A 17,085-nucleotide genomic window follows, 5' to 3' on the forward strand; every position below is an offset into this window, starting at 1 on the left:
GCCCCAGGCAAGGCATGTGAAACAGGAGTCACTGTTACGCTCCCGCTTTACAGACAGATATCCTGAGGTTGACAGGGACTCCGTCTCCTCCACACTCCCAGATCTAGTGGTGACCGACGCAGGACAATAGTTCTGCTGCTCTGAAGGAAGTCCAGTTCTGTTCCACTGCATCTCAGCGCCCAGGGGCTCCTAGATGTGAACCAAACGTAACTGAAAGGAGAAAACTGCTTGCCAGTAACTCTTTTCATCCATCGGCACGCCCTTGATGCCAGGGACAGTCCCAGCTGTGCTGCGCATGCTATTTGCTCTTAATTTCAACATAATTTCGCCTCTCAGATCCCCTTTAAGTTAGGAAATGGAAACTAAGAGGTTGAATAACTTCCTCAGAGTCGCACAGCTAGAAAATTATAGAAGTCATAGAAGAAGTGACCCCCAAACCAGACTCTGCCTCACGCAGGGACACCTCTTTATTTTTGTAATTAATTTTATTGGCACACTCAAGGTGTGCAGTTCAATGACATTCATCATTGGAAATTTGTACCTTTACATGACAGGTCTTGGTTCTTCTTTGTTCCCCATCCCCCGATCTCTCTTGAATCCCTCCCTCCCTCCCTATCCACAAAGACTCTGTTTCCTTTGTTTCATTTTCTCATATTTATTCCACTCCCTTCTTTCCTTTCCCCTCCCCCTCCCATTTCCCCTCCACTTTGTCTCTTTTCTCCCTATTTCACATCATCTATTAGACATTTTTATGCTGTGGACAGAAAAAAGACTCCATTCCTCCAAACCTCTCTGAGAAGAGGCCCCTCTGAATAAGAGAAGGAGCCTAAATACTCTAACACCAGACTTCCTTCCTTGGCACCGAAAGTGGTGTCAAAAATCTATATGAATTTGACACCAGTTCTATCAATCACCCACTGAAGAATTTTGACCAACTAACCCAAACTTCCTGAATTTTGTTGTTCCAATCCATTGACTGGTACATGCAGGAATATACTTGTAAAATCAAGTAAAAAATAAAAATATCTTAAAAAACAACACAAGCCACTAAGCACTGGTGTGAGGAAGGTGTGCACCCCACTTTTTCTTATCCACATAAAACAGAATAACACTGGAGGTTGTGGAAGAAGAATGAGGAATAAGAAAGAATACCATGGATCAGGACTTGCTTGGAGAAATGGCCAGAAGTCCAGGGGGAACTGCAGCACAGGCCAGCGTGGGCACAAAGACTCGGGGACTTGGGCCATCGCTTTCGCTCCCCAGCAGGATATAGGCATTGAAGTCTCCCCGCGCCCCTGTGTGCGGGGCTAGTGACAGTTCTGCCCCTGCTCGGTGCAGCTCAGCCCCAGTCTGAGAAGCAGTGTGCACAGCATCTATCTTCCTTGCTTAGCATGTACAAGGCTCTGGGTTCCATCCCCGGCAGCACGGAAAATAGGCTGTATCTGGTACCCACTAGAGCTCTCTGATTTCCATGACTGCAAACACTCCCCTCATAGCAACTGTGCCCTCTGGCTCCTTACCTAGGCTGTGGTCACTGTGCTTCCTCCCCAATATGATACACCCTCTCCTTTGAAGCTTCGTACACCAGTCAGGGGGTGGGGGGTAAGCTGAGGAGCTCAGTGCTGCAGAGTGGCCATGATTCCCCTGTACAGTGTGGCACTGTCATCCACGGGGTCAAAGGAGAGACACCTACCGGAAGCTTGAGCTTTCCCACTGGGTTCCAAGATGGCTCTGCTCACCACCAGCATCTCCCCTCTGCGAGTCTTTCAAGGGTGAGGAAGGCACACTCCTTCCCCTGAAACTGGCCTTGGTTCTTCCTGATAGTTCTCAGGGTTGGACTGGGATATGCAGCCCATTGTGACTGCGTCAAGTCCCATTTCCGTGTCTGCAGAGCTACCATGTCTGGTACAGATTATTCAGCTGCAGCTACGGTGTCTACGGCTCACAGGTCCTGCAAGGTCAAGACAAAGCCCCCAATGGACCATTATGTGTAGACCTGAGATGAGCATCAACAGCCCAGCCAGGATGGTGGCTTTCTTGGATGACAGATCTGCTGGACCTGCAGAAAGTCGGAAAGCTTCCTTCTCAGCAGGGTACTCATGGCTTTGGACTTGTAATACTGGAAAAGCAGCATTTCCTTGCAAAATCTTGAAAAAGAGAGACTGATCAAGAGTAAACCTTCCAGGTCTATAGCTAGATCGGACAGGATCTAACCTTCCCTTCCTCCACACCACACAGGCACCCAGCCTTTTCCCAGAACCACAATATAGAACACAAGGACAGAATGAAAGTACAAAAAAAAAAAAACTTTACAGTCAGAAAGCTGTGGCTTGTATTCTACTCACACCATTTAGAACTGGGGTAAACATGGAAAAATTGCTTCATCCCTCTGAGTCTCAGGATTCCAGCCAAAACATGGGGGCAGTATCCAGTCTAAATGTGATTTTTAAAGACTGCGGTCAAGAATTCTAGGAAGAAATTACCTTTTTTTCCATATTCCAAAAAAGTGACACCAAGGAAAAATGTGGAATGTGATAAAATAGTAGGTGTCACAGCTGTAGACTAATGGCTTTTCAGAGCCCAGTTATCCAAGGACCCAGGCTCAGCAGCAACCATGAACAGTGGTTTCCAGCCAGTGAGCCACAAACGTATATGGTACCTCATATACGTACCTCATGTTAAACTATTAAAGGGCTAAAGCCCCTCCATCAGGGTGCCACTTTGGAGTCATTGTGTTTTTCCTTGTTGGAAGAGGGCAGAGAATGAGGATTCTAAAGCATTTACTAAGTACTGTCACCCCCATCTCCCAACCTTTCAGACACTCTGTTACCTAACAGTCAGAGTGAGACTTATTGGCAGAGCTTTTAATGTTTCTTAAAAACTGGCCCCATCTTGTGTCCGCATAATCTTTTATGACACTGTTAGAACATAACTCACCTAGTTATCATTCCCTAAACTTACCACACCCTTCCACAGCTCCTCAATTTCACCCCTGCTCTTCCTCTTCTTGAAGCCCTGTCTTTGGCTTACCCATTTCATCAGCTCACAAGTCAGTCTCAGCCCAGGCTTTCTGGGCTCTCCACAGGAAGGCACCATACCTCTGGCTGAGCTGAGGAAAAACAGGCAGAAGGTGACTTCTGTTTCTGATGTTCTGGGTTGAATGATCTCAGAGATCACAGAGCTTGCTTTACTCTGCAGAATAATCCTTGGGTTGTGCATTACCCTGATTCTACAGAGGATAACTCTGATCTGGAAGAAGTCAGAGTAACCTTGCAGTTAGGAAGCATAACAGGGAGGCCTGATCCAGATCTGGAGCCCCTCTCATTGTGCTGCGTGTTTCTGGTGCCTAGGACAGAAAACTGTCGTTCTGCTGGTCTCACAGCCACCTTGATGGCGAGCTCTGGCTCTGACCTTACTTCCTCATGTCTGCCCAGTGGCCACCTGGATGAAGCTCTCAGCTCTCCCTGGCACTTCCCTCTCCTGTCTTCCAGTGACAAATGTTAGAAAGGCACTGGATTTTATTCAGCTCATCAAGCTCCTTGCCAACAATGTCTCGGAGTAGGTCTTAGCTTAAGCCAGAAAGGAGGAAAAGTAACTACTGTGCAAACAGACGTCATTGAGGACAAATTACCTGGCAATATGTGGCCCACAAGTGGTCAAGCTGGACGAAACCACTGTAGGATCTCCAATGCCACTTGGCAGGGAGTCTTTGCTTGTCAAACCTTCACAGCCTGCTGCAGATTCACCCAGACCCATCTTTGCACTTGCATGTAAATTCCCATTGTAACCAACAACAATGCTATGTCAGCTTAGCAAGAACTACCCCCACCTCCCCACCAAGGCAAGGTTCTCATTTTCCACCGTCCTGAGAGATATCTAAGATTGGATTCTGTTAGGTCAGATAAACCACAATCCTTCTGCCTGTCGATATTTCTTTTTAATCGTTTACCTCTACACATCCCTACTGCTCCTTGGCTGTTCATCCCACCTGCCTTGTGGCACTTGGAGTTGAAGTCCACCTTTCTCCCCAGTGCGGTATCCCACTACCCTGATCCCTACACCTGTCGAGATGCACCTGAGTAAAGACTGCCATACCATGCATGCACAAGCATCACTGAGCAATCTTTCCTCAACACCCTCCCCAGCCAGCCACTGGACACCATTTCCTCTGCTGTGTTTACCCCTAGCTCTTTGGCCTCATTGCTCATTGCAGGGCCCAAGCAACTCACAAGGGCTCCCTGTTTACATCTCCAGGTGAATGCCTTCTTTCAGGCCAACCCTGTGTCCCACTGCCACTGGGTACCTTCTCCCACATGGGCTGGCCACACTGAAACTCAAGCCCGGAACAGCCATGACAATCCATTCTCCTCCTCAACAAATTCTTGCTTTTCCTAACTCCTTCCTTCCATGTAAAGACACTCACTGCACAGCAAATCGTCGATGCAGGGCTCATTCTTGACCCCTTTATCTGCCCCCTTGCCCCAGTCTAATCGATCACTTCATCCTGCAGATTAGCATTCACAACACTGCCCTTTCTCCTCTATTCAAGGGCCACTGCTATAACTCGGAACTTAGCTCTCAGATGGTCTCCTGCCCCCACTCCCGGTTCTATCAGCACCATTTATGACCCACAGACATATTGCACCCATCCTTCTGAAGTACAAATCTGATTGTGGGTTCCCCTATAAGCCCCTCTCCGCTACTTTGAAAGCGAACATAGTGCACCTTGGAACACACTGCACCTTCTGGACATCCGCATCTGTATTCAGAGAACAAGGTCTCTGACTGGTTCATCTTTGCATTCCTGCTGACTAGTCTAGATCCCAGCACAGGACCAATTAATACATGAATACACTGCCAGATGTCTGAAAAGACGAGCAAATTAAAGAACTAATGGATGAAGGGAACATTTAAGAACTCTGCTAAGGTCAACATTTCTGAAAGAAATGTTCGGAGAGTAAAATTGTTATTCTCCCCTTCATATTTATAGCTGGCAGAACTACTGGGCACTTTCCTGTCTCTCCATTAAACAGATTTTGAGCCACACTAGCCCAGGCAGGATAGAGGAGACGGGGAAAGAATTCTCCTTGAAGGATATATTTCTCTCATTTGGTTTTCTGAGCTGCTAAAACTCCATGCACCTGGAGAGAACCAAATGCAAAGAATCTCATGTAGGAACCTGGGCTTCTTCATCCAAAGGACTGAGAGAGGGCATGCATCACCAAATCTCAAATGTGAAGCTCATAAGAACATTCTGATGACTTCCTTAAAAATTTTATTTGTCTCATCTCCTGATTCTGATTTCGTGGATCTTGGGAAGGATCCAGGAAACATTTTAATGAGCAAAGTCACAGGTGTTTCTGGTGCAGGTGGTCTGGGAATCACACTTTAAAAGCACTGCTTTAGGTGTTTGATAAACAGTCCTACTGGTTCCTAAGCTGAGTATAATTTTCTTTTGATTTTTCAGAGACCTACTCCAGGATGAAGTGCTCTGAAGAGCAAGTGTATTTGATATTCTGTTCAGGACTAATGGGGGCAATCAGTTGTTCTCAGCTTAAAGAGCTCACTAGGAGAGCAGATGAGCTAAGTATTTAGATGTTCAAGACGCATTTGGAATATCATTCACAACTCCTCTCACAGGAAAAACTAAAAACAACTCTGCTGCAGGGAGAGGCTGTTGGTGGCCCTGTGTACATGGGCATACACTCAAATACATACGTGCACACCCGCACACAGGTGCACATGCTGCCACGTGGATTTATTAAGTCCACCTCATTCCAACAAACCCAAATATTCTTGTGCTACTAATTTCATCATTTGGAGGTAAAGTTAACAACTTTCAGAGTAAAATTTAAAATTAAATCTTTAAGTCGATTAAGGACAGAGAGGGGTTGTGGGGAAGGAAAAAACAGCATTTGTAAGCTGAACATGGTGGCAAATATTTATCCCAGTACTCTGGAAGGCCCAAGCAGGAGAAATGCAAGTTCAAGCCCAGCCTGGGCAACTTAGTTATTTACTGAGACCCTGAATCAAAATAAAAATTAAAAGAGGATAAAAGCCCTGGTTTTAATCCTCAATACTACCATCACCAAAAAAAAAAAACAAAAAAAAATCACATCAGGGTTTCCATAGTATACTATAAACCAGAAGATGTAAGAAACAGGAGCCAGGTTTTACTTCACAGAAAAATCCAAGTTCCAGCTGCAAATCACAGTACAAACACACACACACACACATTTAAAAGTGAAAAAAATAAAATAAAATTTAAGTTATTAGCATGAATATTGTCATTTCTCTTTACCTTGTACAATGCCAGATGACTACAAATCTCAGACCATTAAACTCAATTTGGATCTAATCTGTATTTCATGGATTGCACATGTGTATGTACTTCATTCCAATAGGAAGAGTGCAAACCCCATACAAACTCTGTACCAAACAACCCTATACTTAACCGTTTTAATTTTTATTTCACTCTGAATATAGGCATGTTTTGCCAGAACACTGCAAGCTGAAAGCTGACAGCTTCCTTGCCACGTTGACCTCGGGTTGACTCTTTCAACACACTGTGGATCCATCAGAATGTTGGATTCATGAGGCATGGTGAATTCTGGGCTCCTGTGGGCAACAGTAAACATGTGGATTCTCCAGTACCACACTGGACTTCACTTCTGAAGCATGAGCTCAAAGAACAAATGATTAAGAATATGAAGATGGCATCACCAAAGCACAAAAAACAAGCACCAAGTCCCCTGTGTGTAGGACCATGGAAGTTCCCTGTGTGCCCCATGGAGCCTGGCAGCTGTGCAGGACGAAGGGGGATGGAGACAATTGTGAGCAATCTGGAGGTTGGAGACAGTAGACCTGAACTGTCAATGATGAGGGAGAGGAAAACTGCACTGGGAGTGGGCTGCTTTCAAAGTCAGTGCGGCAGGGATGAGTGAAAAGCCTATTGCTATTTCTACTCCTTTGTCTGAGAAATGCCTGTTCATTTCAGATGCCCATTTCAACATCACTGGTCATTCGAGAGATGCAGAAGAAAGTAATGCTGAGATTCCACCTCACCTCAGAGAGAATGGCTGTCATCATAGAACCAACCAATATCAAACGCTGGTGGGGCTGTGGAGAAAGAGGAACCCTGCTCCACTGCTGGTGGGAGTGCACACTGGTGCAACCACTGTGGGAATCAATATGGAGATAGCTCAAAGAAATAGAGTTAGAGGTCCCATTTGACCCAGCTAATCCCCTGCTGGATATCTTCCCAAAAGAATGAAAAGAATCATACCACAGTGATACATGTGCACCCGCATTTATAGTGGCACAATTCATGACAGCTAAAATTGGAAGAAGCCCAATTGCCTGTCAACAGGAGACTGGATAAAGAAAATGCATTTTTTAAATAAAATGGAGTACTACTCAGCCATAAAGAAAGAGAAACTAGAGACATCCAAGCTAAATGGATGCACATTGAGGTGGTACTCTTAGTGATGTAAATAGGATACACATACATGTGTAACTGCCAAATAGTTTCTCTAATGTGAGAAACTGAAAGTGTATATAAGGACTAAAAAGTACAATAGATAGTGTGAAATAGGAAGAAAAAGGACAAAGAGGAAAGGGAAAAGGGAGGGGTAGGGGAAAGGAAAGAAGGAAATGGAATTAATATGAGAAAATGAAAAATAATGGAAACAAAGTCTTTGTAGATAGGGAGGGAGAGGTTGGAGGAAGGGCAGGGGAATGGAGAAAGAACAAGAACCAAGACTGATTATGGAAAGGTACAAATTTCCAACAATGAATGCCATTATATTGTATACCTTAATGTACCGATAAAATTAATAAAAAGGGGTTATCACTGAAGGACCGACACCATGAGAACAAAGGATGGAGGGAGGATGAATGTGAACTGAGCAGGAACCAAGCCTACGGTGACTGAAAGAAAGCTCACAGTGCCCCACAGGGAAGCTCCGGAAAAGTCCTCAGTGCCTCAGAGGCGGGCTGGACAAGCTGCGGGAAGCCCACTGAATTCGCCAGCTTCTGACCTCGAGCAGGTCCAGCTGTAGGCGGGCAGGATATCTAGGTTTGAAAGAAATTCAGTGATTTATGACAGCAGACTTCACATTTGAACTGGAGAAGTGAAGCTGTTTATCTGACTAAAAGGCACCACAGGAATGGTCGTTACCTACGAGTGGCAGCGCACTCCAGAGTCCGTCCGTGACCGTGGCAGCCGAGTTGCTGAGGGGCATCAGCTCACACTAAAAAAGCATTTAATTCATGCAAGGAAATGTGTCCCTATGTGCACACACATATATGGCACATACCCCTGCGTGCTCACGTGTACACACGTAACTGCCACATGGACCCACTAAGATCATTTTACCTTCTACACACACAAACCCTCGTGTCACCTATTTCACTATTGGGAATGAAAAGTTAACTCAAACAAAATCTCATGTACATCTCTAATAAGGATGAAGAGGAGATGTATGAAGAAAAATGTCATATTTGTTCCTCTACCGTGTATTATGAATGTGAAAAAGTAAGATGAAGAACTCTGGGGCTTAACTTCCTCTACTGGATTTTGTTGTTCGTTTAACCAGTCAGTGTGTTTTCTTTTCTTTTCTTTTCTTTTTTTTCTTTTTTCTTTTTTTTTTTTTTGCTTACTTGTTCATTTATTTTAGTGACAGGATGATGATTATGTCTGATATGGACATAGGTCCCAGACTTGTGCCCAGCTCAGGATCTAGAGGATGTTTTTCATAGGAGTCGCCAAAGTCCAAAAACAAGTTCATTATTTCCAACAATACACTAATGTATCTGTGTACTCAGCACAGTGCTTAGCTAAAGATTTCTGGCCACCTCAAACTGGTGACTGGTTGCTAGTACTTAACCCTGAAGTCAAAAGAAATAAAACATGCACCACTGAGCTGTGAAGAAAGATCCAATACGAACCATATGTATTTTCTACTGTATTCTATAGGGAGGACACTCTACCTCTTTGGGTCATAGAAAAATTATCTGATTCTGAATTTTAGACCATCTTTTCTACTTGCAACATGAAAACAGATTTTTGAGGGTTTTTTAAATGACTTATAGTTCTACTAGCTCAAATATATTAGCATAGACAAAACTAGTAAACCTCACGTAGCCAGAGCTTGCTGCAAAAATCAATTGTATTCCCATCAATAACTTCAAAACTTTACATTTCCACCTCAGTCTCTAACCCAACATTCTTTCCTTCCTGAAAGACCATTTCAATAAGCTACTACGGCAACAGCAATAAGTGATTGGGTCAAACACCATTTCTGAGGTCTTTCCATGTGCCAGCCTCTACTTCAAGGATTCCACTTATCTTGACCACTTGGTCTTTACCACAGCACTGTGAATGTTACGAATGCTGACAGTGAGGCCAGAGAGCACCCAGCTTGCTCAAGTCCACTAGCTACGAGCAGTAGGATGGGGAGGAAGACCCAGCAGACTGGCACTGGGACCTTGTCCTCAGCCCTTTCTTTCCCCTGCCACTGGGTGACTGGAAGCCATGCCTCTCCTTAATGGGTTCAAATTGTCATCAACAGTAAACAGACTCAAACAGGAGAGAGCAAGTTAGAAATACAGGTCTTCAATCCAGCATTTTACTAAATCACACAGCAGACCTTAAGTTAAGTATTTAAAATGTTTCCTTATCTAGATAATGAAGGTAATAGCAAGAACCCTCCTGCCTTCAGAATGTTGATAGAGTCAAAAAGCAGGAAAGTGTGACCTTTACATAAATATCTGGTTCTTAATCATTCCTTACCCTTGATGGCTTAAATCCTTTTTGAAAGCATTTTTTTCAACTATTTAGATAAGCACTAATTTAATGGAAGGAGGGAAAAAACAGGAAAGAGAGAGATCATGAGGAAGTGAGGGAGGGAAGAAAGAAGGAGAAAGTGAGACAATCAACAAACTACGTGAAAGAAGGAACAGAACTCAGATTAGACCCAGTTTCTCTTACTCCAAACCCCAAATGAAAACAAGTCATATAAGCCTTTTAATTTAGTTCTGCAGTAGGTTTTGAAGACTAATTTATTTTTTGTTTGCTTATTTCTTTGGGTTTTTTATTTGTTTTACATTTCAGAGGAAATCTTTCTCTTGGGAATGTGTTGCATGTGTGTGTCATGGGCAGGCTAGAAGAAAGTGGGAGATTATAGTAATATCTCAGGAAAAATGTACTCACCATAGCAGAAAGACATTAGTTGTAAAAAATTGCCTGATGAAGACTTAGCTGATGAAGATGCACACAGAGCAAAGAGCAGCAGTGTTCTCCAGTCAGGAGGAGAGATGGCCATGTGTCCTACTCACTACCCACCACATTGTAGGCTGAAGGAGCCGGCAGTGGGAATAACCAGTCGTGCAGAGTCAAAGGCCAGTGAGAGGCCACTCACTGTCTCCCAAGTGATGTATTTTTATTATGGGTATTGTTCTTACCTTCACTATTTTTATTATTTACTAGTGAACTATTCTTATAGTGAGTAGAGTGTCCTCTGAAAATAATCCATTCACCCAGCAGAATGAATAAAGACTTCTTGTTCTCAGAGTAATTGCTTTTGGTCCAAAAATGCAAAACACCTTATTATAGTGGCTCTTTTCTAGTGTGAGTAAACCTAACTGTGTCACCTACTAAAGGAGGGTCACCCAAATAGTGGCCTTACTTCTCTTACCCTCTTATAAGCCTCTAACATGTGAAGGAGACAAGAGACATGAACAAAGGAAATACCTAACAAATAACCAAACGCCTGGCTTCTCTCAGGAATTGCCCACCTCCACCACAACACTGGGCAGAAATTGCCCATTCACATGTCTGCTTGAGGCCAGGCAGAGGACAAGGACAGATGAAACTGATTCAGATGTAGACATGGGGTGCTGCAGGTGCCGGGAACATTGGTGCACCCTCCGAAAATGCAGCCAGTGTTCCCAACACTCAGTCTCTCAAATGGGCCAAAACTTGAGACTTTCTTGTGAAACATCCCAATTTTCAAATTTGGTAGCTTTTGTTTCAATTTAATACATTGTAGGGCCAACCAACACCTACTTCCTGGCCAGAATGTGGTTGAATTCATGTGAACATCTGCTAACTTTATGGGACGTTCTGTCCAGCAGACCATGCAGTGACCATGGGCATTGATTGGAATCATCCACGTGGCAGTATCTGGATGTTCTTGATGTTGGAAACCCCGAATTTAACAATTACTCTGAAGGGCTCAAATGCATAATGTGTGGGAGAAGGCGGAGAGGTGTGGTGAACAGCGCACAAATGCGTGCAGCTAGAAAAGGAGTGGCTCTTTCTTCCTGTTTGGATGGGGCTGGCATTTACATTCTCTGAGTTACACCAACTGCAGAATAATAGGAAAAGCGATACTACCTGCAGGTTTATTATGGTATTGAAATGTGCTTATTCACAGGCACAGGCCAAGCAAAAACTCTTGGACGGTGCTCCACGAATCTTAGTTCTCAGCTCCAGCCAAAGGGCTGGGTGACCTTGGGCACATCTCTTTACTTTTCTGAACTTCCAATGTTCACATGCTGAGTTGGGATCATATTATCTCCGTGGCTCCCAGGATACCACCTTTCTGGAAGTCTTTGACAACCACCTTCCAGTTCCTGGCACTGCTTCCCAATGACATCTTGTTCTCCCTGTAATTACTAGGATGGCTTTACTAGCACAGTAGCTCAGAATTGAGACCCAGCAAAGGAGTCATTAGCGATTTAACCATGTTTAAAAAGAAAATACAAAAGATCTCTAGATCTCTCAGAATGCTATCTAAAGAACAAGTGATTGTCATTTAAGTTTTGACATAATTATAACATTTAAGGCTAAAATGCGCACCATTCGCTAATCCTTCCTGAATAATTATGGTGCTCCAGAGGACATGGAGCTTGGTAATTGACTTGCCTGGAGGTTGCTAGGGAGGCACTAACTGTGCAGGATGAGTGAGGGGAATTAAACAGTGGGACCTAGAAGAGATAATTCTGTCTCAGAGAATAACCTAGTTAACTGCAACAGGAAGGGATGGAGCCGGAGGGACCAGGAGAGACTCCAGCTCTCAGTGGGTGAGGCTGGCTCTGCAGGGACCAACACAGCTATGTCATCCTGGGGAAAGACACCATTCACCACACCTCTCTGCCTTCTCCCACCATTATGCTACTGTTATACTCCATCATTGTTATGGGTCCCCAGGACCCAGGCAAGTTTTATTGCAAAAGGTCACAAAATCTCAGCAGTGTAAGTGTCGATGCATGCTACTGCTCACTCTTGTGTCTTTAAGGTTCTTCTGCGGCCAGTCTGGGTCTACTCTGCATGTCTCTCACCTTCCTATAACCAGCACATGTCCTGGGCAGAGTCCAATCATTGTGATGACACAGAGTGTGAGGACAAGCAGAAATGCACAGTGTCTCTCAGGGCTCAGCTCAGACCTGAGACACTAATAATTCCACCTCACTCTACAGTAACACTGCCATGCCCAACAAACATGCAGGGAAAATACTCCTTCTATGAGGTGGGGGAGACATAGCCACTGAACAATCATCTCATGTACTGCACCTGGAGACAAGGAGCCAGAGAGGGTGGAAATATTCTTGCTCCCTCCCCAGCACTTGGCCCAGGAACAGCTCTAGAAAAGTTGACTTTTGTTTGTTTGATGAAACACAGGCCAGTGGGACCCAGTGGTAGACATTCAGATGAAAGGCTAAAATAATGGAGACTTCACAGGAGAACTGGCATCAACTGAAAATGACTGGAATTCCAGTTACATTACTCATTCCTGAGAAGTAGACCAAAAGGGAGATCTATAAGATCTGGATCAACAGACCAGCAGTTAAACAGGTGACCATGAGGCCCAGGAGAACCATGAGGCCCAGAACAGGCAGATGCTCAGTCATGAGACCCATGACAGCAGATAGGAGCAGAACCACAGTGGAACTGGATCTCTGAGCAGAAATGTTCTCCTTCCTCAGATCACCTGGTCCTGGTGCTTGGGCTTTTGACTTTTTGAAGAGCTAGAAAGAACTTGGGTTGCAGCACTGCAGACATCTGGATCCTTCGATCGTATCTAAAAGAGTGTGGCTTCAAGTACACTTTCTAACCTGTGAAGCTTATTTCTTCATCTGTGAAATGGAAGTAAGAGCTTTTCTTCACTGTGCTGTGCTGATGTTTACAATAGGACAACACACGCAAAATGCTAGATTTGCTTAGTTCACGAGACTGCACCAAATCATGTTAGCTACGCCTCAGTCTACCTCCTAGGGAGGCACTTGATCTGCAGAAAGTTCTAGTCCCAAACATGTGGAGACAAGGGCTAAGCAGACACCTAGCTACAGCTGTCCATAACACACAGGTTCTCACGGCTGAGCAGGGCTTTCCCCTCCTTCCAAGAGAGGCGTAAGTTGCAAAAGGTCATTTTTCTTTCTCTAAACTATATACATTGATCCGAGATATTACCAGAAGAAGTCCTGTTAGTCTGTTCAGGCTGCTAGAACAAATTACTGTAGACTGAGTGGCTTTAGCAAGCATTTATTTCTCACAGTTCCAGAGGCTCTTGGGAGTCTGAGATCATTGTGCCAGTGTGCTTGGGTTCTGGTGAGGACCCTCTTCTGGACTGGCAAAAGCTGACTGCTTGCTGTGTCCTCATGTGGCAAAAAGACTGCTAGCTAGTACCATGGCACATAAAGGCACTAATCCCACTCGTGCAGGCTCCTCATTCATGAGGGAATCAGCACCCAAAGGTCTTCCCTCTTTTTTGTCCAGCATTGGCTGGTCCCTCCCTCTTAAAATATGATCAATATATTAAAATGAGGAAGATATAAATATTCAGACTATAACAGGTCCCTTTAGCCCAAATAATAATACTTAGTACACTACAAAGAAATTTTCTCCTCTGTTCTTTAATGAGATTGTCAAGGTCTTCTTAGGAAAGACAGGTGTGATGTACTGACTGTTTGAATTCCCAAAAAATCATACGTTGAAGCCCTAATGCCAAATACAATTGCATTTGTAGGTGGGGTATTTGGGAGAAAATTTGACTTAGATAAAATTATAATGGTAAGGAACCCTGAGCTTTCATATAACAAAAGAAGAGAGAGACTCTTCCCTGTGTGAGAACAGAGAGAAGACCAGAAAGGAATTGAATTGCTGGCCTCTTGGTCTTGAATTTTCAGCCTTCACAACTAAAGCAGACAGATTCCTACTGTCTATAATATGTCAAGATACTTTATTTTGTTATAGATGCCAAATCTAAAACAACTCGTGTTATTGTCCCCTTTCCCAAGATGAAGAAAACGAAGCTAAAATTAATAAGTGACTTTCCTGAAATCACACTGGTATGAAAAGACAATCCTTCCATTAGAGATTTGTTCTCTTTGAGGCTGAAACCATTTCACTCACAGATACCTCTGAAAGAATCACTGTCCTCCAAGGTTTACTGTCACCTTCTTGAGCTGTGGCCATGCTCTATTGGCCAGGGCCAAGAGACTTTGATGAGTGATGGCAACTGTTCCTTCAAAAATACCCAAAACCCTCACATGGCTTGGCAACTTGGCAGTAATCTAAAAAAAAAAAGGTGGTTGGTGCTCACTATTGCAATGAAGAGTATTAATGGACCTAATTAACATGAAAAACTATACAAAATTACAGAGTGGCTCTCCCAGGAAACTGGAATGGGGGCAGAAGGAAGATAAAAGGCATTGAGTTTGTGCTGCTTTGGCAAAGAAATGGGGGAGCAGGAATGTTTATTCAACACATATCATGTCTCTGATTCTCTGCTAGGATACTTAATATTTCATGTAATTTAATCTTCAGTTGAATCTTTTTCACAATACTAACTTAAGGAATGTATGTATACAATGCATCCTAAATACATCCAGGAAATGTGAAGATTAAACACCAGCACCTCATTGTTGAGGTTATTTCTTGAGTAACCTACAATGGTTGAGGAAGTAGTCACTGACAAGATCTAGCTATGCTGAGAAAGGACTCTTTTCAAATACCCCGACCAAGACAGGTCAAGATGTAAAAGTGACAGGTCCCCAGCACTAATCACTGTCCGTGCCCTCTCAGCTTTATCTTATGGCCATGAATGTTTCAAGTGTGCAGCATATTGGAACTATTTGCAAGCTTTCAATCCCCAAGCCTTCCTTCGTGCTGTTGATGTGCATGCAGTGCTCAATACATGTGACTTCTTAAAAGTAAACTTGGTTCTACCATAGGCTATCTGTCTCATGAGTTTGGCAGTGACTGTGAACTCTGGGTCATTGCTTTCAGTCAAGCAGAATGGACAGTGTATTCATATGCCAGTCCTCCAAAAGGGAAATCCACTCACCCGACACTGCAGTTACTTCTGCACTCCTGACAGCAATATCACTCACCTTCCTAACAGAGTTCCTCCAGGCTAGAAACCCTGGGAGAAGGGGAATCCAGCCACCACTCAAGCGCACAGCAATCAAGGTGGCCAACTTTCCTTGCTCATGAGCACTGATGGTCATTTGATTGTCTGGCCAGTGACACATGACTGAGTCCTCAAGGACTCAGGTAGTCGTCTTTACACTTTTGAGAAGGAGGCCTTGGAGGTGGTGCTAGGTCTATGAGCATTACTGTGAAAGTAATGGCCAGCAAAGAGAGGCCACCGCTGTGATGAGCAAGAGGGAGCCCTCCTGAGGGATAAGGTGGCACATTGAGGATGGCAGAATGGGAAGGTCCCTCTTGTTGTCATCACTGGGCTCTAATCGTGGTAGACATGGAGCTGCCCTACTATTACGTTCTTGCTGCGTGCACTAGTTGATGTCCTTACCACCTCATGCAACTTGGGGCACTGTCTTCTCTTCCTGGCAGTCAAGGACACCCTAACTGTCAGAGTCAGTAAATGGAGGATCGGAGGACCTAGGTTAAAGCTTGCTCAAGTACCTGGCAGGGACACTGACCTTTCAGGGTCATCACAGGGTAATCCAATCTGGGATAACAAGGTTGTGTTGGGCACCATGGACAGAAAATTGTCATGGGTCAGCACTGAGTTCTCCCCAGGGAGGAGAAGAAGCTAAAGGGAATCAGTCACCTGCCAGGAGTGCTATTTCACCAAGCCAATACTTCTCTTGCAACTATTTGTCAAAGACCTTTTGAACCCATGCCCTCCAACAGCACCAGATTTGAAAACTTCCAAGGAAATGTGCAGTTTTGGGGGAGAAATACTAGGATAATATGACAACCTATGTGTTCATGGGTACTGGACAGGGGAAGTCAGAATGCCCTGGGCTGTAAAACTCCTATCCAAAGGGAAATTTGGGGGCACTTCAAGCCACAGCCCAGAGATAAGTGCCAACTCAACTTAGTAAGGGTCAGCTCTGCAGAGAGCAAAGCATCTTTCTAGATCCTACAATGAGGTCATGATTGTATACTTGACTTGAACCTCGAGTAGAATAATGCAGTATTTGATCAAACTGAAAAGCCCCTTCTGCCAATGGAGGTGGTTTTCTATAGAAACAATAGCTAGGATTGTCAGGAGTAACAGTGAGGCCATAGGGCATTGAGCTGAGTTGGTTATTTCTGACATTTACATATTTGATTTCTGTGCTTTCTTTATTCTAAGATGCATAATCCATGTCATCCAATGCAGAGCTGACTATGGGCTACTCTCCCTTTGAAACTATGCTAATTTGAGACATTCTTACCAACCATTCAACACTCGTGTGGGTTACAGAGCATGCACCTGATCTATTTATCAGGCTATGTCTAGAAAGGAGGACACTCACACATCTGTCTGAGAGTTTTTCAGGGCAGCAGGCCTGTTGACAGACTGTCAGATGGCTGAGCTGACCCGGGAAGGTCCTCACTGTCAACAGGAACTGGCTGGGGAAAAGGAATGAAACTGTAGAGAGGAGTTTGAAAAGTTTCATTTCAAAAGGCTGAGCTGCCGGGAAGGTCCTCACTGTCAACAGGAACTGGCTGGGGAAAAGGAATGAAACTGTAGAGAGGAGTTTGAAAAGTTTCATTTCAAATGCTGCTCCAAGGCAAGGGACTATTCTATAAACACAAGTTGCTGGAGGTTTTTAAAATCCTTCTTT

This window comes from Fukomys damarensis, unplaced genomic scaffold (assembly GCF_012274545.1).
Source record: "Fukomys damarensis isolate Sample0158 unplaced genomic scaffold, DMR_v1.0_HiC HiC_scaffold_29, whole genome shotgun sequence".
NCBI classification, from domain to species: Eukaryota; Metazoa; Chordata; class Mammalia; order Rodentia; family Bathyergidae; genus Fukomys; species Fukomys damarensis.